Source organism: Rhinolophus sinicus, chromosome 2 (genome assembly GCF_057876585.1).
Source record: "Rhinolophus sinicus isolate RSI-liver-muscle chromosome 2, RSI-T2T, whole genome shotgun sequence".
Taxonomy (NCBI): Eukaryota; Metazoa; Chordata; class Mammalia; order Chiroptera; family Rhinolophidae; genus Rhinolophus; species Rhinolophus sinicus.
The window spans coordinates 106,972,823-106,995,715 of NC_142502.1; the positions used below are offsets into that span (position 1 = coordinate 106,972,823).

The window sequence follows — 22,893 nt, forward strand, 5'->3', positions numbered from 1 at the left end:
AGGAAGCTCCACTCTGTTTCCCACCGTGGCTGCATTGGTTTACATTCCTCCCAACAGTGTACTAGGGTTCTTTTTTCTCCACATCTTTGCCAGCACATGTTATCTCTTGTCTTTTTGATGGTAGCCTTTCTAATAGGTGTGAGATGATATTTCATTATGGTTTTCATTTGCATTTCTCTGATGATTAGTGATGTTGAGCATCTATTCATGTACCTATTGGCCATTTGTATGTTTTCTTTGGAAAAATGTCTATTCAGATCCTCTGCCCATGTTTTAAATCAGATTTCTCTTTTTCTATTGAGTTGCTCAAGTTCTTTATTCTTTCCTTTAGTAGGTTGTTTTCCATTTTGTTGATTTTTTTTTTCTGTGCTAAAGCTTTTCAGTTTGATATAGCTGCCTTTGCTTTTGGTGTCAAATTCAAAAAATCATTGCCAAAACTGATATCAAAGAGCTTACTGCCTATGTTTTCTTCTAGGATTTTTATGCTTTCAGGGCTTACATTGAGTTTTTATTCATTTTGAGTTAATTTTTGTGTATAATGTAAGATAGTGATTCAGTTTCATTTTTTGCATGTGGCCATCCAGTTTTCCCAACATCATTTATTGAAGAGGCTGTCTTTTTCCCATTGTATACTCTTTTCTCTTTTGTCATAAATTAATCACCGTATATGTATAGTTTTATTTCTGGGCTCTCTATTCTGTTCTATTGATCTATGTGTCCGTTTTTATGCCAATACCGTATTGTTTTGATTGATATAGGTTTGGAATACAGCTTCAAATTAAGAAGCAGATGTCTCTGGCTTTGTTCTTTTTGAAGATTTCTTTGGCTATTTATGGTCTTTTGAGGTTCTGTACAATTTTTAGGATTTTTTAAAAATATTTCTGTGTAAAACACCATTGGAATTTGTTTGGGATTGCATTGCATTTATTGATTGGTTTGGGTAATATGGATATTTTAACAATATTAATTATTCTAATATATGAGCATAGAAGAGCTTTACAATTTTGTGTCTTTTTCAATTTACTTCATCAATGTCTTAGTTTTCAGTGTAAAGGTCTTTCACCTGCTTGGTTACATTTATTCCTAGGTATTTTATTCTTTTTGGTGCAATTGTAAATAGGATTTTTTTAAAAAAAAATTCTGCTATTTGTTATTAACGTATAAAAACATAACAGATTTTTAAAATATATATCTTGATTTTGTATCCTGCAACTTTACTGAACCCTTTTATTAGATTCAACAGTTTTTCAGTGGCTTCTTTAGGGTTTTATATCTACTACCAGGTCATCAGCAAATAGTTTTATTTCTTCCTTTTTTATTTGGATGCCTTTTATTTCTTTTCCTTGCCTAATTGCTCTGGCTATGACATCCAATACTATTTTGAATAAAAGTGACAAGAGTGGATATCCTTGTCTTGTTCCTGATCTTACAGGAAAAGCTTTCAACTTTTCCCAGGTGAGTATTATGTTAGCTCTTGTCCTGTCATACATAGCCTATTTTATGTTGAGGTACATATGCTCTATACCCATTTATTAAGAGTTTTTATCATAAATGGATGTTGAATTTTGTCAGGTGCTTTTTTTGTATCTATTGAGATGATCATATAATTTTTATCCTTGTTAATGTTGTTTAATGTTAATGTTTATCACATTGACTAGTTTGACAATATTGAACCATTCTTGCATTCCTGGAGTAAATCCCAGTTGATCATGGTGTATGATTATTTAATTTATTGTTTAATTGAGTTTGGTAATATTTTGTTGAGGATTTTTCATTTATGTTCATCAGGGATAACGGCCTGTAATTTTCTTTTCCTGTGGAGTCTGATTTTGATATCAGGGCACAATATATGTTTGGAAGTGTTCCCTCCTCTTCTATATTGGAAAAGTTTGAGAAGGAATGTTATTAATTCTTCTTTAAATATTTGGTATATTCACCAGAGAAGCCATCTGATCCTGGAGTTTCATTTATTGGGAGGTTTTTGATTAATGATTCAATCTCCTTGCTAGTAATCAGTTTGTTTAGATTTCTATTTATTCGTGATTCAGTTTTGGAAGATTGGATGTTTGTAGGGATTTGTCCATTTCTTCTAGGTTGTCCCATTTGTTGGTGTATAATTGTTAACAGTAGTCTCTTATGATCCTTTGTATTTCTGTGGTATCAGGTATAACATCTCCTCTTTCATTTTTTATTCCTCTCTTTTTTCTTCGTGAGTCTAGCTAAAGGTTTGTCAATTTTGCTTATCTTTTCTAAGAAGAAGCTTTTAGTATTATTGATCTTTTTAAATGTCTTTTTATCTTTATTTCATTTATTTCTGATCTAATGTGTTTTTTTTATTTCCTTCTTTATACTAACTTTTAGCTTCATGTTTTTTCTTTGTTTTCTAGTTCCTTCAGGTGGAAAGTTAGATTGTTTATTTGAGATCTTTCTGGTTCTTTTAAAAAAATTTATGTTTCTGGTTGTGAGCCAGCTTCACATTAGCTGGGTCCTGTGGGGACAGGGTCCTGCAGAGTAAAGACTTAATTCTAAGGTCATGGGAAAACATCTGAAGTTCACTGCCAGGTCTGTGATGGTACAGGGAGGGAACATGGAAGGTGCATACAGGACCCTAAGCAGAATCTTCACCATGAAGGGGTTCACTGGGGATACCAAGCAATGGCAGTGCTGTGAGAAGCCTTGACACCGGTGACAGAGGGAGAGTTATGAAGCATGCCAGTGGATCTACAGCAATGATTCACAAGATCAACTTTTTGATGCAAAAGAATCAGGCAGATACATGGCAGGGCTGGATAGTAGGCCTAGTATGAAAACCCCTGACCAGTTGTGTCTCCACCTCTTTTCTTTCTCCAACCCATTTTCTCTTAATCTTTCTTGCAATAAACTTAATCACACATGTATAAGAAGACCTGCATGTATAAAAGCAATCCCATTCTCTTTTATTAAGTGAAAGAGCAACTGAGTCTAAAAGTTGTCTAGGAGTACAGTGGTGGTTACCAAGAGCTGGTTAGGAGGGGGGAATGAGGAATTACTGTTTAATGGGCACAGAGTGAGTTTGGGAAGATGAAAAAGTTCTGGAGATGGATGATGGTTGCATAACAATGTGAATGTACTTAATGTCACTGAATTGTACACTTAAATGATTAAAATGGTCAGTTTTATGTTATGTATATTTTTACTATAATGATTTTTTTAAAGTGGTCTAGGAAAAGTGAGGAAATTTTCTAAAATGTTGTGGAATATATCTACCATTTCTTACCCAATTTTTATGAAACCCAAAGCAAGCTCTCATCATTGGAAAAGCATTTGTTGCTCTTTACTGAAACTGTCCCCAACTGTTAAATAAAAGAAGGAGAGGAAGCATGTATATATTTGGAACAAATTCTCCAGAAACTCCCATCAACAGTGAGGTACACATTAGAGTCCATAGCCCGAAGAGGAGAGGGATGCTTCTCTCCCCCCCCACCCCCCACCCCGGGAAACTATAAGAGACAGGGTTCCAAAAAGGACACCCTTTCTCCCGGCCCTACACTGTCCTTCTTTGCCTCCTAAATGGGTAGCTAAGTCTCCATCCCTCGGGATTCTCCCCTCAGATGCATCCTGTCCAACTGAAACCAGTTTGACCCCCAGACTCTAAAGAAGAAGAGACTTATCTTCTTTTGTAACACAGCCTGGCCCCAATACAAGTTAGATGACGGAGAAAGCTGTCCAGAAAATGGCAGCATAAATTACAACACTGCTCTGCAGCTAGACTTGTTTTGTCACAGGATGGGAAAATGGACTGAGGTACCCTATGTCTAGTCCTTTAGGGCCCTCAGAAACTATCCAGATCTCTGCCACCACTCTTGTAAAATAGACCCCTTACTTTTGGCTCTGATAGCTCACCAACTCAGGGAACCCAATCTCAAGGATAGCCCTGCAGATACCCTCTAAGAGACCAGAGGAATCTACCCCTCCCAGCTACCCTTCTTCTACTCTACTGGGGCCTTTGCTTCCATCCTTGGGGCCTTTGTTGGCCCCAAGTATTTGCTCCCTCCAAGAGTTCAGTGAGGGCCTACTGGGCAACCTTCAGAGAGTGCAGGTTCCCTTTTCAATTCAGGACCTTCTTCAGATAAAGGCAGACCTGGGGAGCTACTCAGACAACCCTGAGAAGTACACTGAAGGATTTCAGAGGCTCGCCCTTTACTTGGAAAGATATTATTGTCATCATAGGACAGACTCTCTCCAAAGTAGAAAGGGAGATGATCGTAGAGGCTGCCACTTGCTGTGCAGACAACCTTTACATTACAGATCCCAGTTATCTGCTTGGAGCCATTGTCCTGCCCACCACTGATCCCAATTGAGACTATAACACGCAGAGGGCACCTGGCAACAAAATCATTTGGTCATATGTTTAACTGAGGGTATGAAACAAAGCAAGATTAAGCCAACTAATCACCATAAATTAGCCACTGTAGATCTGGGCCCCTCTGAGAACCCACGGCCTTTCTTCAGCGACTTCGGGAAGCCCTCATTAAACATACAAATGTAGACCCTGACTCTCAGGAAGGGGAACTAATGCTCAAGGACTGATTTATTATCCAATCCACCCCAGATATCAGAAGGAATTCACAGAAACTAGCATTAGGACCTAATACCCAGTGGGGGCGGGGGGCTTCTTATGATAGCCACCTCTGTCTTTTACAATCAGGACCAGGAGAAGGAGGAAAAGGACAGGGAGAAGGAATGGGAGAAAGACAGGCAGAAGATTAAGAGACAGGCTCAATTATTTGGCTGCCCTACAATTCCGAAAGGCAACTGCAGCTCACCCAGTGAATAAAACCCTGCGAAGGTGCCATGACTGCAGAAAGACCAGACAATGGAAATGCCAGGAACAGAAGAAGCCGTGGACACTGTGCCCCAAATGCAATGAGTTTGGCCACTGGGGAAAAGACTGCCCGAAGAACCGAAGGGCCCCCCAATCTGACCCCCAACCCATCCTGGCCCTGAATTGAAGGGGCCCGACACTCCCTCTGGCTCCCAAAATTAACATCATCATCAAGGGGACAGAGCCCAGAGCGACATTGGATATGGCCAGCAGGACCATAAATTTCTTACTTGATAATGGAGACACCTATTCTGTGCTAAATTCTTTCTCTGGTACTCTGTCCTGACACCTGCCTAATAGTTGGGGTCAAAGGACAGCCCACAACCCACAGGTTTATCCCACCCCTATGTTTTTCACGGGGTGGGGGGGGAGGGGGGAGGAACTCTATGCTCTATTCTCATACTCCTTCCTGGTTTTGCCAGAATGCCCCAGCCCCCTCCTGGGCAGGGATGTTCTCCAGAAGCTAGGTACACATCTAATATTTAGAAATCCCTTTCCTAATATACTTGCATTACTTTCTGAAGGAGAGACCCTTATCTCAGTGAATCTGAATGGCTAAATTCAGTGAACCCAGAAATCTGGGTAACAGAAGTCCCAGGATGAACTAAAAATGCCATCCCAGTTAAAGCTCTACTTGAGGATCCCGCTCACTGCCCCCACCAGTGACAATACCTGCTGAAACCTGAAGGAAAGGCTGGGCTGTGGCCCCTTACTAACAAATTTCTTAAATGTGGCCTATTAAAATCCTGCTCATCTCCCTGCAATACCCCAATCCTTCCAGTAAAGAAAAGTTTGGGGGAATATAGACTGTTCCAAGATCTAAGAATCATTAATGAAGCAGTAATACCCCTCCACCCTGTAGTTCCAAACCCATATACAATTCTCAGGGAGACACCCCCAGAGAAAGAATGGTTCTCAGTCTTAGATCTAAAGGATGCCTTCTTTGCTATACCCCTTGACCCCTCTTCTCAATTTCTGTTTGCCTTTGAATGGGACGGGGTGGGTGCTGTCAGCAGCTCACTTGGTCTGTCCCCCAACGAGGGTTCCAGGACAGTCCACACCTCTTTGGTCAGGCCTTGGCAAGGGACCCAGCCAACCTGTCCCTAATGCAGGGGACGCTCATTCAGTGTGTGGATGATTCACTGATTTGTTCCCCCACCCAAGAATAAACACAACACTACAGACCTTGAACTTCTTGGCTGAATAAGGTTACAAGGTCTCTAGGCCAAAGGCCTAGTCAGTGAGCCAACAGGTCCGATATTTAGGATTAATTCTAACACCAGGAGAACGAAAGTTATCTCCTGAGAGGATCCGGGCAATTCCTCAACTGCCCTCTCCTACAACAAAGAAACAATGTAGGACATTCCATGGACTTTTGGGGTACTGTAGACTCTGGCTAATAGGATGTGGGCACAATGCCCAGCCTCTGTGTGAGACCCTCAAGGAGCCTGAGGAACAAGTCCCTTGTCTGGGGGCCAGACAATAACAAGCCTTAAGCTGTTTAAAAAAAAAAACAAAAAAAAAAAACCTTACTCGTGCCCCGGCCTTAGGGCTGCCTCAGCCTACGAAACCCTACTGCCTATATATTGCCAAAAAACAGGGCATAGCCCTAGGGGTATTAACCCAAGCATCAGTCCCCACTCAGCGCCCGGTTGGATATTTATCTAAGAGATTAGACTTGGTGCACAGGGCTGGCCAGGTTGTCTACGGGCGGTGGTGGCTACGGCCCTGCTAGTGGAAGAGGCTTCTAAAATCACTCTAGGACAGGCCTGGGAGGCTTTTACCTCTCACCAGGTGGCTGCCTTACTAGCCCTTAGGGGCCCTCGTTGGATAACAGACAGCAGGATATTAAAACATCAGCTCCTGCTGTTAGAAAGTCCTGACATTACCCTCCAAAGGTGCACCACCCTTAACCCTGCCACCCTATTACCTTGTCCAGAGGAGGGAGCCCCAGTACATTCCTGTGAGAAAACCATCCACCTGACTTATGCTGGCAGGAGAGATTTAAATGACCAGCCACTGGAAAACCCAGATGGAACTTGGTTTACTGATGGTAGCAGCTTTGTTAGGTAGCAGTTTCCTTTCGTCTGAGGAGCCAGACAGGCAGGATATGCCACAGTCACCCTATTCAAAATCATAGAAACTAAAGCATGCCCCCCTCACCCCCCTAGGACCTCAGGTCAATGGCCGAACCAATCAACGTAAGTATAGGGCTTGTCGTGCAGGGTGGCCTGCGGGGTCTCTGGTCCCGCTCCCCATACAAGAACGCAGGATATGGTGAGGCCAAAAAGGAACACACAAGGAGCCATAGGTAGGGGAGTCATACCATTATATTCTCTCTGGCGGCACTATACTCTCAATGGAGCTGGATTCACACTGTCCGCAAACCGCCATCCACACTTGCCAGCCCAGCCACCATCTTCTTGCTGGCCCCCTTCTTTCTCTCTCTCTCCTTTCTCTCCTCAAACCGCCATCTTTCTTCTCCTCTTCTAGCGTAGCCACAGCAGTTATATTAGTGGCCAATGGCTCACTGGTTACAGCTGACGGCCAACTAGCCACAGCTGATGGCCATGCAATCACAGTTGGCCATTTACTACCTGAGCCAACACCTTTCTATGTGAGGCCGAGAGCCTGGAAACTTCTTTCTGGGGCTCCGCCCCCACACTCCACCCCTACAGGCTCTCGCCTCACAATCTACGCGACAAGCGTCTTCCGCGAGGGGACCTGTGCGAGGAGCCTGGGGGTGAATGCAATATCCTGGACACAGCCAGGCTCTCTGGGCACAGCCAGGGTTTCTCAGGGCACCACCAGTACTCCTGGGCACTGCCAGACTTCCTGGACTTCTTAGGGTACCACCTGTCTTCCCGGACACAGCCAGGGTTTCTCAGGGCACCACCAGTACTCCTGGGCACTGCCAGACTTCCTGGACTTCTTAGGGTACCACCTGTCTTCCCGGACACAGCCAGGATTTCTCAGGGCACCACCAGTACTCCTGGGCACAGCCAGACTTCCTGGACTTCTTAGGGTACCACCTGTCTTCCCGGACACAGCCAGGGTTTCTCAGGGCACCACCAGTACTCCTGGGCACAGCCAGACTTCCTGGACTTCTTAGGGTACCACCTGTCTTCCCGGACACAGCCAGGGTTTCTCAGGGCACTACTACTCTCTCTGGGAACAGCCCGACTTCCTGGGCACAGCCAGGGTATCTTCAGGGCTCAGCCCGACTTCCTGGACTCAGCCAGGGCTCTTAAGGCACTGCCACTCTCTCTGTGCCTCTCAGGGTACCCTGCTGGAACAACAGCGACTCACAATCAAGGTGCTTACATATTCTCAATGGCGGCCAGTCAAGAGACAAAAGCAAATATCCCCCAGTTCCACTAACAACAGTTCCCAAACAAACAGTCAAGCAGTCCATTAAATTAGGGATGGAAGGCAATTCCCCATAGTCCACAGTCATCCACCAGGGCTGTCCTGGGGGTGAGGGATGACCTTGACCTCACCCTTATCTCCCACGGAGGACTCAGCAAGCGTTACCTCCTGGGACTACAAGTCCTGCATCCGGGCTGCCCGAGCAGGAACCTCCCGGCCCACAGGGCTGCAACGACCTTCGCTTTCTCCGGCCTGTGCTGGTTGGGGAACCGTCCACATCTTTCCACCTCTCCGCGGGGCTCCATCTCTGCAGCAGCTGCATGGCTTTTCCTGTGCTGGTGGGAGAACCGTCCACATCTTTCCACCTCTCCACGGGGCTCCATCTCTCCAGCAGCTGCATGGCTTTTCCTGTGCTGGTGGGAGAACCGTCCACGTCCTCCCACCCCTCCACGAGGGTCCAGCTCTCCGGCAGCTGCTCCTCCTGGTCTTCCAGAGACTGAGTGTTCATACACACAAACTGCTCCACCGTCCTTTGGAGAGCTTTGGCCGGCACCATATCCTGCCGACTACGCCATGTGTCGTGCGGGGGACCCTGCTCGCTGCGCCATGTGTCGTGCAGGGTGGCCTGCGGGGTCTCTGGTCCCGCTCCCCATACAAGAACGCAGGATATGGTGAGGCCAAAAAGGAACACACAAGGAGCCATAGGTAGGGGAGTCATACCATTATATTCTCTCTGGCGGCACTATACTCTCAATGGAGCTGGATTCACACTGTCCGCAAACCGCCATCCACACTTGCCAGCCCAGCCACCATCTTCTTGCTGGCCCCCTTCTTTCTCTCTCTCTCCTTTCTCTCCTCAAACCGCCATCTTTCTTCTCCTCTTCTAGCGTAGCCACAGCAGTTATATTAGTGGCCAATGGCTCACTGGTTACAGCTGACGGCCAACTAGCCACAGCTGATGGCCATGCAATCACAGTTGGCCATTTACTACCTGAGCCAACACCTTTCTATGTGAGGCCGAGAGCCTGGAAACTTCTTTCTGGGGCTCCGCCCCCACAGGGCTTCATAGTTAGGAAGGGACAAAAAGATTAATATTGACACAGACTCTAAATGTACCTTCTGAATACCCCATGCCCATGCTGCCATTTGGAAAGAAAGCGATTCCTCACTGCCAAAGACACTCCCACAAAATACATCCTCAGGTATTATCCCTTCTAGAGACCATACACTTGCTCAAAGAGGTGACAGTAATCCACTGCTGAGGACATCAGAAGGGACTAGATGAAATAACCCAGGGAAATCATTGGGCGGACCAGGTGGCCGAGGCCACTGCACTGTCAAAAGAACAATTTGTAGGGGCCCTCATTCCTTCCTTACCTGACCCTGTTCCTCCCCCATCTTATACCTTAGCAGAGACGGACCAGGCCATCCAAAGAGCATATACTCTCAGCCATCAGGGATGGTATGAATTGAATCAAAAACTACACCTTCCCCAGTCCCTCCAATGGAAGGTCATCAAAGGGCTCCACAAGTCTTGTCATTTTGGACGAGATAACATGTGCCAAATTTGCCAAAAGATATTCACTGGAAAGGAGTTATACAAGACAATCAAACAGATATGTCATGCCTCCTTACTTTGTACCTGTAATAACCCTCAAGGAAGTAGGCCACGCCTCCTTATGTAACCCGTCCAGCATCGAGGAAGTAACCTGGGAGAGGATTGGCAACTACATTTTACCGAATTCCCGCCATGTAGGGGATTTAGTACCTTTTGGTCTTTGTTGATGCGCTCACTGGGTGGGTGGAGGCATTCTCCACCCGGACAGAAAGGGCCCAGAAGGTAGCTAAACAATTATTAAAGAAAAGCATTCCTGGGTTTGGCCTACGCCGGTCCTTACAAGGTGACAACGAACCCTCTTTACCTCCCACATCACCCAGTAGGTAGCCAAAACCCTTGGAATAAGATACTTCTTACATTCCTTATGGAGACCCCAGAGTTCCGGCAAGGTAGAAAGAGCAAATCAAACCCTCAAGAACATCTTAAAAAAGCTTTGTCAAGAAACCTCTCAATCATGGCTTGAGTTCCTGCTGATAGCTCTATTGTGGGTTCGAGGACACCCTCAGGCTTCTTTACATCTAAGTCCCTATGAGGCTTTGTGTGGGAGAGCTTTCCTTCCATCTGACATGCTTTTACCGTGTTGCCCCCAAAATAAGACCTAGCCAGACAATCAGCTCTAATGCGTCGTTTGGAGCAAAAATTAATATAAGACCCAGTCTTATTTTAATATAAGACGGGGTATAATATAGTATAATATAATATAATATAATATAATATAATATAATATAATATAATATAATATAATATAAATATAATACATTACCGGGTCTTATATTAATTTTTCTCCAAAAGACGCATTAGAGCTGATTGTCTGGCTAGGTCTTATTTTCGGGGAAACACAGTAGACACAGAGGATATGAACTTCCTTTAATATGTCACTTCCCTAGGACAATTCCAGGAAGCCATCAGGGCACATGGGCGGAAGGTTCTGCCCTCGCCCACCGCACAGGACTCACAATCCCCACCTTAGTACCTGCCTGGTAGTAAAACACTCATCAAGTCTTGGAAGGATGACAGCCCCACATCCCAACTAAGCCCCACTTGGAAGGGCCCCTTCACTGTGTTACTTTCTGCCCCTACAGCTGTCAAGGTGCCAGGGATCCCTAGTGGGATCCATCACTCCCGGATAAAACCCTGGAAGCGCGATGAAGGAGAAGATGTGCCAAATGGACCCAGTCCTCCTGTGAAGCACTAGAAGACTTCAGGTTGCTGCTCGGGAGCATGTCAGAGAAGTGCTAACAACTAACCCCGACTACTAAACATATTCCTGGCCAGTTACTGCTTAGTTTTTATCATAGCTTTTATTTTCCTTTTCACTTGTGCCACTCCTGATACCTTGCTACAGAATTATTTCTTACATAATCAGGCTAACTTAATTAATATGAACGATACTGACTTTTTCAGTTTTATTACACTCCCAGCCCCTTTCGGGAGAACGGGAATCTAACACCCTTGTTAACTTTTCCAACATAGTTGCAAACGGCAGTGACCTGTCTGACTGCTGGATATGCCATAGACAACCTGAAAACCCTCCTCCTCCTCCCCAATTTCAATCTACCTGCTCTAATCTCAGTCTTACCTTTCTTTCAGGGGTCCCCAAGGAGTTCCCTAGGAACTCTCTTTTATTTGTCAAGCTAGACCACTCATGTACAAACTTGGGCTGCATTCATCTAACCCAACTATTCAATCAGCCCAGTATAACTGGGGTCCGAATCCATAACTGCATGTCTACCTCCGGCCCTGGTCGCATTTGCATACGTAGGAGTAAAAGTTACATCCATCTGTCCAGTTCTCCTATTACCCCATGACCTTTAACAGAAAATGCACCCCAAATACTACCTTTTGGTATCTAGCAGGCCACGAGGTCTGCAACGGTAACCAAGAGATAAATCCCAGAAGTAGATGCACATACTGGGGAGGACTTGAATGCATACCCTGGAAACTTGACTGTTTACCTCCCAGAGCAGAAAGTGTACCAATGGGCGCCAGGGATGCTGAACTTACCTCCCCAATGTAACGCCTCCCCTCCTTGCAGCTTAGGTCTAATTACCTGGTTTAACTCCTCCTCTCTGCCTCAAGCTTATGCCCTTCCCTGAAATTTATTTCTCTGTGGTCCTCCTCAAAATGAACCACCCAGAAACGCGTTGCCTTATAGATTATACCACCAACCACCTATACCCTTAGCTATCCCTCCATTGACAATTCTTAGTTTTAAGGTCAATGCACCTTAAATGGGCCACTGTACTGATAGTAGCTGGTATAGGGCAGCCATTGGCCTGGTGGCCCCTGGCATAGTGTTTGCCTACTGTGAGGCCATGCTAACCAATTTCACAAAGTCCCTAGCCGACTTAGCCCAGGATACCACAGATGCCCTCCAAAATCTTCAATGATATCTTAACTCATTAGCTAATGTCATCCTCGACAACAGACTGGCCCTTGACTACCTTTCGGTAGAATAAGGGGTGGGGGAGGAGTACGTGTGGTCACTAATAGACCTGCTGTACTTGTGTCAATACCACCAATCAGGTAGAGGAAGACATCCAAAAGATATAGGATCAGGCAGAATGGCTTCTAACTTTGTGAAGGGCAGTCCCACAACAGATTCGATCTGACAGGCTGTAAAAAGCATTTTATTGTCCCTGACCTGGTTTCTTCCTTTGCTTGGGCCCTTAGTCAGTATCATCCTGTGGCTGATTTTCAGTTCCTGTCTTTTTAACCTTCTTGTCAAACTTGTCTCTTCTGGATGACAACAGTTGCATATAAAGATGATAGTTCTTCAGGGAACTCAGCCTGCCCCCTTGGACACAGAGACCCTAGAGATGTACCAGTCTCTCCTTGATGGTAGGGCTGACAGGTTTCACCTCCCCCTTGTCACACGTACAGGGACACCACCTCCTCCATCCTGACAGAGAGCAAGGGGATGAGTCCCTGAGGACAACTCCACTCCTTTTCAGCCAGAAGTAGATACAGAAGAGATACACTGCCCCTCTCCTAAAAGACTTCAGGGTCTCAGACCCTTGAGGGGGGAGTGATAGAGTAGGCAGGAAGGTGGACATGAGTAGGAGGAGGAGCTAGGAGGCCCCCCAGTGGTGTCATCAGCATCCTGTTACTGACCCACTGAAGCGAGTAGCCAGAACGAAGACCTGGGCTACTGCAAACACACCAGGATGAAGGAGACATGCAGGATGAAGAGAAAAGCAGGAAAGGGGGAGGAGGAGGATAGCCCAATCTACAGACTATGAGGCAGGGTCCCAGAGGCGTTGGGCTGCTACCCACCCTCGGTCAGCCCGCTCCATGCTCGGAGTGTACTTGCTTTGCAAATAAACTTTGTTATCTGCTGCTTGCTTGGCTCCTGTCTCTTGACCGAATTCTTTCTTTCAGGAAGACAAGAACAGAGGAAAATTGTCATTCCCAGTGACAAAAGGATTTATTCAGGTAAAAGAGATAAGGTCACAAACCAGTGCGTGCAGACATGACAAGGCACGTGCCCACCCTGCAGGGTGCGCCACGGTGGAGAAGTACATGTAAGAGGGAGAAGGAAGCTGCAGGGTTCTCGCAGTGACTAGAGTGTGATAACTCCCCCCACAAACCCACGTTCTTTTAAAGTATCAGTAACAATCTTTATCACCACTTATAGGTCCAATGGATGCATGTCCCACTGGCATTCAAAGCTAGATGTTTTGGAGGCTGTCTCTCAGGTTCAGGTCTTAAAAGCTGGGGTGCCAGATGTGGGGTGCACACTCTTCTCTCCTTAGGGAGAAGCTCGAGGTTGAGAGTTCCATCCTGATTGTGGGTTGCTGCACCAGGGGTGGGGTTTACAGTGAGATGGTGTCTCAGCCTCCCCTACTTGTTTCAATGTGTTGTTTATTTTTCCCCCTCTCATTTTCCCAATGTGTAGGAGTTACTCAGCTAGCTTTGGAATTTCTTTCAGAGACATTGTTTCATATGTAACTGTATATTCAGTGTGTCTGTGCCAGCCGGTGAATTCTAGATCTTCCTACGTTGCCATATTGTAGTGGAACCTGAAACTGTTCTGTATCTTGTTTGTGGTGATGGTTACACGATTGTATATGTTTGTCAAAACTCACAAAATTGTAAACTAGAAAGGGTGAATTTTACTGTATGTATATCGTAACTTAATTTTTAAAAAATAATAATAACAAAGCCATCAGAACCATAATATAACCTAACATAATTATAATAAAAATATGGAGAACTCTAAATCAAAACACATAAAATACCATTGAAAGAAATTAAATAATATCTAAATACACTGAGCTATAGATCATAAAATAGAAGCTCAATATTATTACAATGTTAATTCTCTCAAATTGATTTAATAGATGTAATACAGCCCTGACCAGCATTCCAACAGGGTTTGCCCTCCTCCCCTTCCCCTTCCTCCTCCTGCTTCTCCGATTCCTTCTCATCATCTTTGTCTTCATCTTCTTCACCCTCATCTTATTTTTCTCCTATAGAAATTTCTGAGCCAGTTCTAAAATTTTATACATGTACAAAGGACTTCAAATAGACAAAAAAAATCAAAAAGAAAAAAAAAAATTTGAAGGACTTAAACTATCTGACTTCAAAACTTACTGTAAAGCTATACTAATCAAGAGACTTAGGTATCATTAGCATTGACATATATAAATCAATCAATAGAACAGAATAGAGTCTAGAAATAGAAATGAAAAATATTTACATTTATATTTCTAATCTATTTTTTGAGTATAATTTTGAGAAAGGTATCTTTCCCAAAAGCTCAGAAATTAGACTGCCCTGCTACCGTGTTTCCCCAAAAATAAGACCTAGCTGGACAATCAGCTCTAATGTGTCTTTTAGAGCAAAAATTAACATAAGACCCGGTCTTATTTTAATATAATATAATACTGGGTCTTATATTAATTTTTGCTCCAAAAGACACATTAGAGCTGATTGTCTGGCTAAGTCTTATTTTCGGGGAAGCACGGTAGTAAGTTGTTAAGATGATATTTATACCTTCTAATAACAACTCTAATTACAACCTTCTAATAACAACACCAAGTCTCTTTCGAACGCTAGAACTCTATTGAAAATGCTCCTTTCACAGGGAGGGCCCACTTCCCAGGCAGAAACTCGCTGACTTGCCCCATATTTCTCACTCACTTTTTCTCTGGCTGCTGTTCCCTACAATGCCATCTGTATCAGCCATCACCCCTGCTAACTCAGAGTCCATGAAGCACCACAATAGTTTCCTCCTCCTAGAGGGTGTCTGCATGGCTAGTCCAAAGACAGGTTGCTGGAATGAAAAGGAGCCAATAGCGATTTGGGGCACTTAGGGTGGTTATTGGATCTGGCTGATGCAAAGAGAGGCCTATATTTTCCATGAAGAATAAGCCACTTTGTAGGTCAGTACCTTTGTCCCTAGGTTATGGAGTGACAGGCAGTACCCTTACAAGTGGACGATGTACAGAGTAAAGCAACAACTCCAGCATCACTTATTAAGTGTTCTAGTAACTCTTTTTTTTTCTTTTTGTATAGCCTCTGCTTTCTATGTAGTTCCTTGATGGTACTGACGAGCTAAGATTCATTCAAGTATGGACTTCCCCTTGTTCCAGGGCAGGAGTAGTTTTGAACTCTGACTGCATTCCTTTCCAAGTCATGGAAATCACTTCACATCAAAATGCACTTTTTTGTCTTTAAGGTAGGGGTTTGGGAAGCAGCCTTTTAGGTAATGAATGGGTATACCTCATGAGGAAATTTCATTCTCTTCTTCCTTTTCTTTCACTCACTCATTCTCCCAAAGGGGCAGTTGGGTTTCTTCCTCTAGATGGGGTCATAAGAGGGAAGTAGTTTACTGACCCCTTCCTGTCTCTCCTATACCTCAGTTTGGCTTCAATATTTCATATAATGATGTCAGAGTATGGCAGAAGGCATTGACACTCAGGGCTTGACTCCAACAGAAGTAAACTCAGTGTTTTCAGAGTGAGATGTTAAGGTTTTTATGCCGAGGCCAAAGTTTTCTAAGTTAGAAATATAGAAAACCCAAAATGGAAGTGAAAAAATCCAGTGCTGGGTATGAGACTCTCTATTTAATGAGGCTTCTCCAACTACGCAGAGGAAGAAGTGAGGTGGGTGAGAAAAGCAAACCTAAAAATTGATCAAAACTTTGGGACTTGATTTTCCTAAATGTGAGATAACATTAAAGCAGAGGGGGATGATATATTACTTTCTTGGAGAGTGAGCTCTCACTGTCCTTTACTGAGTCATCAATGCCACATTAGCCTCTTGGTAGGAGCTGTCTCCCGAGGTCATGCCCTTCCAGTGTCTGGGTTATTGACTTTAGTGTTGTATTAGCCAGGGCTTGGGAAGACCTGAGTGGAAGAGGGAATCTTTAAAGGGAAACGGCACTCTTTCTTTTCCATTTTCTTTTCCTTTTCTCTCTTCCCTGCCTGAACAATTCAGTCCTAAAGGCATTGGAGTGGGGACACAGCACAGTGCTCATTGGCACTGAAATGGGAAAATCCACATTGTCCAGAGAGGGTGTCAGAGCCCATATGGTCTGAAGAGAGCATCTGTGCAGGTAGGTGGCCCAGCTTAGGGGCCAGAGCCCAAGTGAGATGAGGACACCTACTTAGATGGGTGGTCTGGCTTGGGGGATTAGAGCTTGAACACTCTGAAGATGGCATCTGGACTTTACATGGATGTACAGCCTGCAGTGGGTGCCAGAGCCTGAGGTAAAGGGTGTCTAAAAGAGACTCATGAGGCTCAGCTTTAGTGTGAGGGGAGCATCTGTGTAGGCAAAAGCTGGGGAGGAGATGGGAGATTGGTTATATACCAGGGGACTGTTCAAGAAGGTAAAGCAATTAAGTATAAGAGGATCCAGATTTTTCATTTTCAGTGAAGGAATGTATACAGGCATACTTTACTGTACTACACTTTGTTGTGCTTTGCAGATATTGTGCTTTTTATACATTGAAGGTTTGTGGCAACCCTGTGTCTAGAAAGTCTATTGGTGCCAATTTTCAAACAGCATTTGCTCACTTCATGTCTCTGTGTCACATTCCGGTAATCCTCACAATATTTCAAACTTTTTTCATTATCATTATATTTATTATGATGATCTGTAATCAGTGACCTTTAATGTTACTAATGTAATTGTTTTAGGGCACCATGAACCATGCCTATATAAGATGAAAACCTGAGTCAATAAATGTGTCCGTTCTGATTGCTCCACCAGCTGGCCATTCCAGCACCTCTTTCCCTCTCCTTATGACACAACAATATTGAAATCGGGCCAATTAATAACCATACAATGGCCTGTAAGTGTTTAAGTGAAAGAAAGAGTCCTGTGTCTCTCACTTTAAATCTAGAGCTAGGAATGACTAGGTTCAGTGAGGAAGGCGTGTTCATAACCAGGACAGACCAAAAGCTGGGCCCCTGGTGCCAAGCAGTTAGGGAAGTCGTGAAAGCAAAGAAAAAATTCTTGAAGGAAATTAAAAGTACTACTCTAGTGAATACATGAAAGATAAGAAAGCAAAACATCCTTATAGCTGATAGGGAGAACGTTTTATAGTCTTGTTAGATCAAATGAGTCAAAACATTCTTTAAGCCAACGTCGAATCCAGAGCAAGGCCCTAACTCTTCAATTTTTTGAAGGCTGAGACAGTTGACGAAGCTGCAGAACAAAGCATGAAGCTAGCAGAGGCTGGTTCCTGAGGTTTAAGGAAAAAGACCATCTTCATAACATCAAAGTACAAGGTGAAGCAGCAAGTGCTGAGGTAGAAGCTGCAGCAAGTTATCCAGAAGCTGTAGCTAAGATAGTGAAGGGGGCTGCACTAAACAACAGATTTCTTTTTCTCTTTCTTTCTTTCTTTCTTTCTTTCTTTCTTTCTTTCTTTCTTTCTTTCTTTCTTTCTTTCTTTCTTTCTTTCTTCCTCCCTCCCTCCCTCCCTCCCTCCCTCCTTTCCTTCCTTCCTTCCTTCCTTCCTTCCTTCCTTCCTTCCTTCCTTCCTTCCTTCCTTCCTTCCTTCCTTCCTTCCTTTTTTTCTTTCTTTCTTTTAACCTATTAACTTCTGGAAAGTAGTCACCATTCCAGATGCCATTAAGAACATTTGTAATTCATGGGAAGAGGTGAAAATATCGACATTAATAGGAGTTTGGAAGAAGTTGATTCCAAACCTCATGGATGACTTTCAGAGGGTTAAAACCTCAGTGGAAGAACTAACTGTAGGTGTAGGAATGGCAAGAGAACTAGAATTAGAAGATGTACGTGAACTGCTGAATCTCATGATAAAACTTCAACACATAAAGAGTTACTACCTATGGATGAGCAAACAATGTGGTTACTGGTTACTTGAGATAAAATCTACGAGGTCTGACAATTAAGTTCGTGAACTCATCCTAGAAAAAGCGCTACATACCTCATTGCTGAATATCATTATGGTCACCTTCGAAGTACTCCCCTTGGGAAGCTATGCACTGACGCCAGTGCCTAGTCCACCCTTCAAAGCAATTTTGGAACTCTTTTCCTGGAATGGCCATCAGAGCTGTCGTCATATTACCCTTGATGTCCTGAATGTCATCAAAATGTCTTCCTTTCAATATTTCCTTTATCTTCAGGTAAAAAAAAAGAAGTCATTGGGGGCCAGATCAGGTGAGTAGGGAGGGTGTTCCAATACAGTTATTTGTTTACTGGCTAAAAACTCCCTCACAGACAGTGCCGTGTGAGCTGGTGCATTGTCACGATGCAAGAGCTCCTTTGGGACCATTTTTGCACACACCTCTCTTATGCCAAGATTTTCAATTAAGATTTTCCTAACTATTTTCTTATTGATGTTTCCTTGGTCTGCTTTGCTTCTCACAGTCAGCCGACAATTTTGACGCACAATTCGATGAATTTTTGCAATGTTTTCATCAGTTCTGCTTGTTACTGGCCGTCCTGACCTTTCTTCATCAGTGACATGCTCTCTACCCTCAGAAAAATGTTTAATCCATTTATGCACTACTGTTTTCTTCATGGCATTATCCCCATAAACTTAAACTTGGACTAACATGTCCCCGATTTCATTTCCACTCTTGCCAAGTTTAACAAGAAATTTGAATGTTTGTTCGTTGCTCTGATTCAAGCTCAGACATTCTCGTGATGGCACACAAAAACACACAACAACAATAATGAACGTCACTCGGCAAGACACCACCACACATTGACATGAACACAGCTGTGAGACACTGATATACCCAGGTTATGAAACCTTACCAAGTTGTCTGTACAGTGCTGCCAATGTAAGCTCACGAAGGCAAGTTCACAAACCTAATTGTCAGATCTTGTACTTCTGGTGAAGATTCTGTGAAGATTGTTGAGATCACAACAGATAAAATATTAGATAAACTTAGTTAATAAAGCAGCAGCAGGGTGTGAGAAGATTGACTCCAATTTTGAAAGAGTTTCTACTGTGGATAAAATGCTACCAAATGGCATCACATGCCGCAGAGAAATCATTTGTGAAAAGAAGAGTCGATAGATGTTGCAAACGTCATTGTTGTCTTATTTTAAGAAATTGCCACAACCACCCCAGTCTTCAGCCACCACCTGACCAGTTAGCAGCCATCAACATTGAGGCAAGACCCTCCACCATCAAAAAACTCAGGACTCACTGAAGGCTTAGATGATGGTTATCATTTTGGGGGCAGTAAAGTATTTTTAAATGAAGGTATGTACATTGTTTTTTACACATAATACTATTGCATACTTATTAGACTCAGTATAGTGTAAACATAACTCTTATATGCACTGGAAAACCAAAAAATTCATGTGACTTGCTTTATTGCAATATTTACTTTATTGCAGTGGTCTGGAACCAAACTTACAATATATCTGAGGTATGCCTTTATAGGAAGGGAAAAAACTAGATTGATCTCTGTCATATAGTATTGAAATCAGAGGTGTGAGAACTTTTGTTTGTATATATACATGTGTATAAACATATATAACATATACATATACATGTTTATATATAAAACTTGTACATTTTTATATTTTATAGATGGATGGAAAATACATATGAAAATGTGTGTATCTGTGTCCCCTAACTGAGACAGCTTGAGAGCAGCAACACCCCAACAGCAATGAGCACACCTAGGACCCCGATCTTGCCTTGTAAATACTGTTCCCAACTGAAACGACCCTGGGTTACTTGAAGACATTTCTGATTCCAGGGGTGGAGCATGAAACGTACAAGACCAGTCTGGAATGTCTTTTGTGATAGAATTTAGGGGAATCCTGAAAACATGATGGGTGCATGTCAAATGAATACAGAAGACAGCTTGAAAAGGTTCCCACTGGCCAAATTTTGGAGAATTTGAACATGAAAATAATAACCGCAATGCATTATAACCCACGGAATAAGATATAAAAACAGGAATCTATATACATGAATGATTGAATAAATTAAATGTTTTGTAAGAAATGGTATATTTACTTAGTTTCAAAGACCCTTGTCACAAAATATTCAGTATTACCAACAGACACATAATATATTAACAGTGGAAGGGACTGGAAGACACCACCTGCATCAAGTAAACAAAAAACAATTTTAATGGAATAAAAAGCATGTGATAGGATGCAACAGAAGAATCTGGCATCACTTTTCTGATATTCCTTTCAAAGATGTATAACCTGAATTACTCATGAAGAAACATCATACTAAAACAGAGATTATTTTGTAAATAACTGACCTATAATCTTAAAGAGTGTCAGGATTATGAACGTCAAGAGAAGAATGAAGAGCTATTCCAGGTGATGACTTCATGTGGGTGTCCCTTCCTGCCAATTTTCAGGAACTTCTTATTCTTCCAACTTTGAATCCCTCAAAATTCAGTTGAGAAGTTGGAAAAGTGAAAGAGAAGAGCAATCAACAAAGACATGTTACTGATTTGAAGAAATCTACTCATGTCAAGTTCAAGCAAGAGCAGAAAACACTGACACAGAATCAAAGGTGAAGGTCAGCATTTCCAGGAGGGCATCGGGAGCTTAGGGTGTCATTACTTAATCAGTCAGCCTTTGCTTGTAGCTGCTACACTGTAAGTGTGTGTCTAGTGTCCCTGGCTGCTGCTAATGATGAGTCAGTCTCACGAATAAAATAAATAGCAATAAGTTTATGTGCATAATATTCTTTAAACAAAGCCTATGAATGCTGTTCCAAGAAATGACAAGCAAAACAGAAGCAAATTATTCAGAAGCAAAATAAGCTCTTAAATTTTGCCACACGATTATGTGTTGTATTATTTATCTTGCTTGGGAGACCCAAATGTTATGTTGTTTGAGTGCTACCCAACAATGTTGGCTGGCTTTGTACTTGTCGAGTGTTACAATATCCACTGCAATATGCAGTCATTTGTAAAGCAGACACAATATTTGCATCATTAACAAAGGAAATGAGTTTATCTGAGTCACTGTGTGCCCTAAAGTCCCAAATGCAGATGCTTTGGATGTACTCTTTCCAATTTGACCAACTTCACCACAAAATGAAAGAAATGTTTCTATATCTGAAAAATTTGTCATGAAAGAAAGAGCAAGAATACCAGTGGGGAAGTTAAAGCTTCAATTTAAGAATGCTAACTTCTAAATATTATATGTTGATGGTATTATTTTTCTATTGTAAGTTGTTTTTATTAGATATTTACGTCCCACTAATGTTTTCTTCTTGTAATGGCTTCTATTATCAAATATTTATATCAGATAAATATCATTTTACACTGCTTTTGACATATATAATATTGTTATAATGTATTGTTTTATAATAAACCACACATTTATTGTTATACTGTTTACTTTTCTATAGAAAACCTCTGAAACATTAGAATAACTTTGTCACAGAATAATGATTTACTTTTTATTATTATTTTAAAACCCTGAATGAAGAAGTATAAAAATACAGAAAACTTATGATTTTGGAAACTCCTACTAATTCCCAGGAATACTAATTTTTTGTTCTCAAAATCTGAAGATTGATATCTGTCAGGAACTAAAGACTAAAGAAGACTAAAGTGGCCTGACAAGTAAATGCAACATGACTTTGAGTTTGATTTTTTGCTATGAGGGCTGTAATTGGGTTAACTGATAAGATCTGAAAATGAGACTGTAGTAATGCATCAATTTCTTGATTTTGATGGGCATACACGTATTGTCACTACGCAGAGGATGTGCTCGTCTGTAGGAAATACACATTAAGGTAGTCAAGGGTAATGGGTAGCAACCATAACCGGGTTAGCGACTCATTCCCCAATGGGTTCAGGAAAATAAAGGTTAGTAGTACTGCACTGAAAATGTTTCTGCAATTTTCTTACATTTATATACATATATGTATGTGCATATGCACACACAAATATATACATATATGTGCATGTATGTACATACATACATACACACACACACATATATATTTATGGTGCCAAAAATGTGTACACACATTTTAATTGTGTACAATTAAAATGTGTGTATACATTTTTTTGGAACCCCTGAAATACATATATACACATATATATATATATATATACATATGTGTGTGTATGTGTATATATATATATATATATAGAGAGAGAGAGAGAGAGAGACAGAGAGACAGAGAGAGAAACTTTTCTCATTAATCTCTGGCGATGAAGGGAAAATACAATTATGATTTTATATTGCTTATACTTCCTTTGCTTTTTCTTCCTAACTGTTTTTTCTAGGCCTCAGCTAGCTGGTATTGTCCTTCCAGCTGCTTTGAGTTTATGGAATGGACAGATTAGGGAGAGGTGTTATCTTCAGCCTTTGCAAGGCGGACTTGTGATGAGGCCGCCTTCCTTGGCCTGAGGACCGGACCCTGCTCTCTCCCTTCCCCCCCACCCCCCCACCCCCGGTCGTTCTGCCTGGACCCTGCTCACACACTGACACAGGACGCTTTGCCCTCTGTTTCCTGATGTGCTCACTGGGATCCCAAAGCTTGTAGGTCAGGGGTCTTTCCTCGCTACGATTATGACTGTAGAGCTACACACTGTGTCCATTTTTATGGCTTTAGGG

The 22,893-nt window shown here is 42.6% G+C and overlaps 1 pseudogene; it reads left to right on the forward strand.

The window, feature by feature from the left end:
• Positions 1 to 2,533: 2,533 nt before the first annotated feature.
• On the forward strand, positions 2,534 to 2,807 carry LOC109436746 (small ribosomal subunit protein bS21m pseudogene; annotated as a pseudogene).
• Positions 2,808 to 22,893: the final 20,086 nt, after the last annotated feature.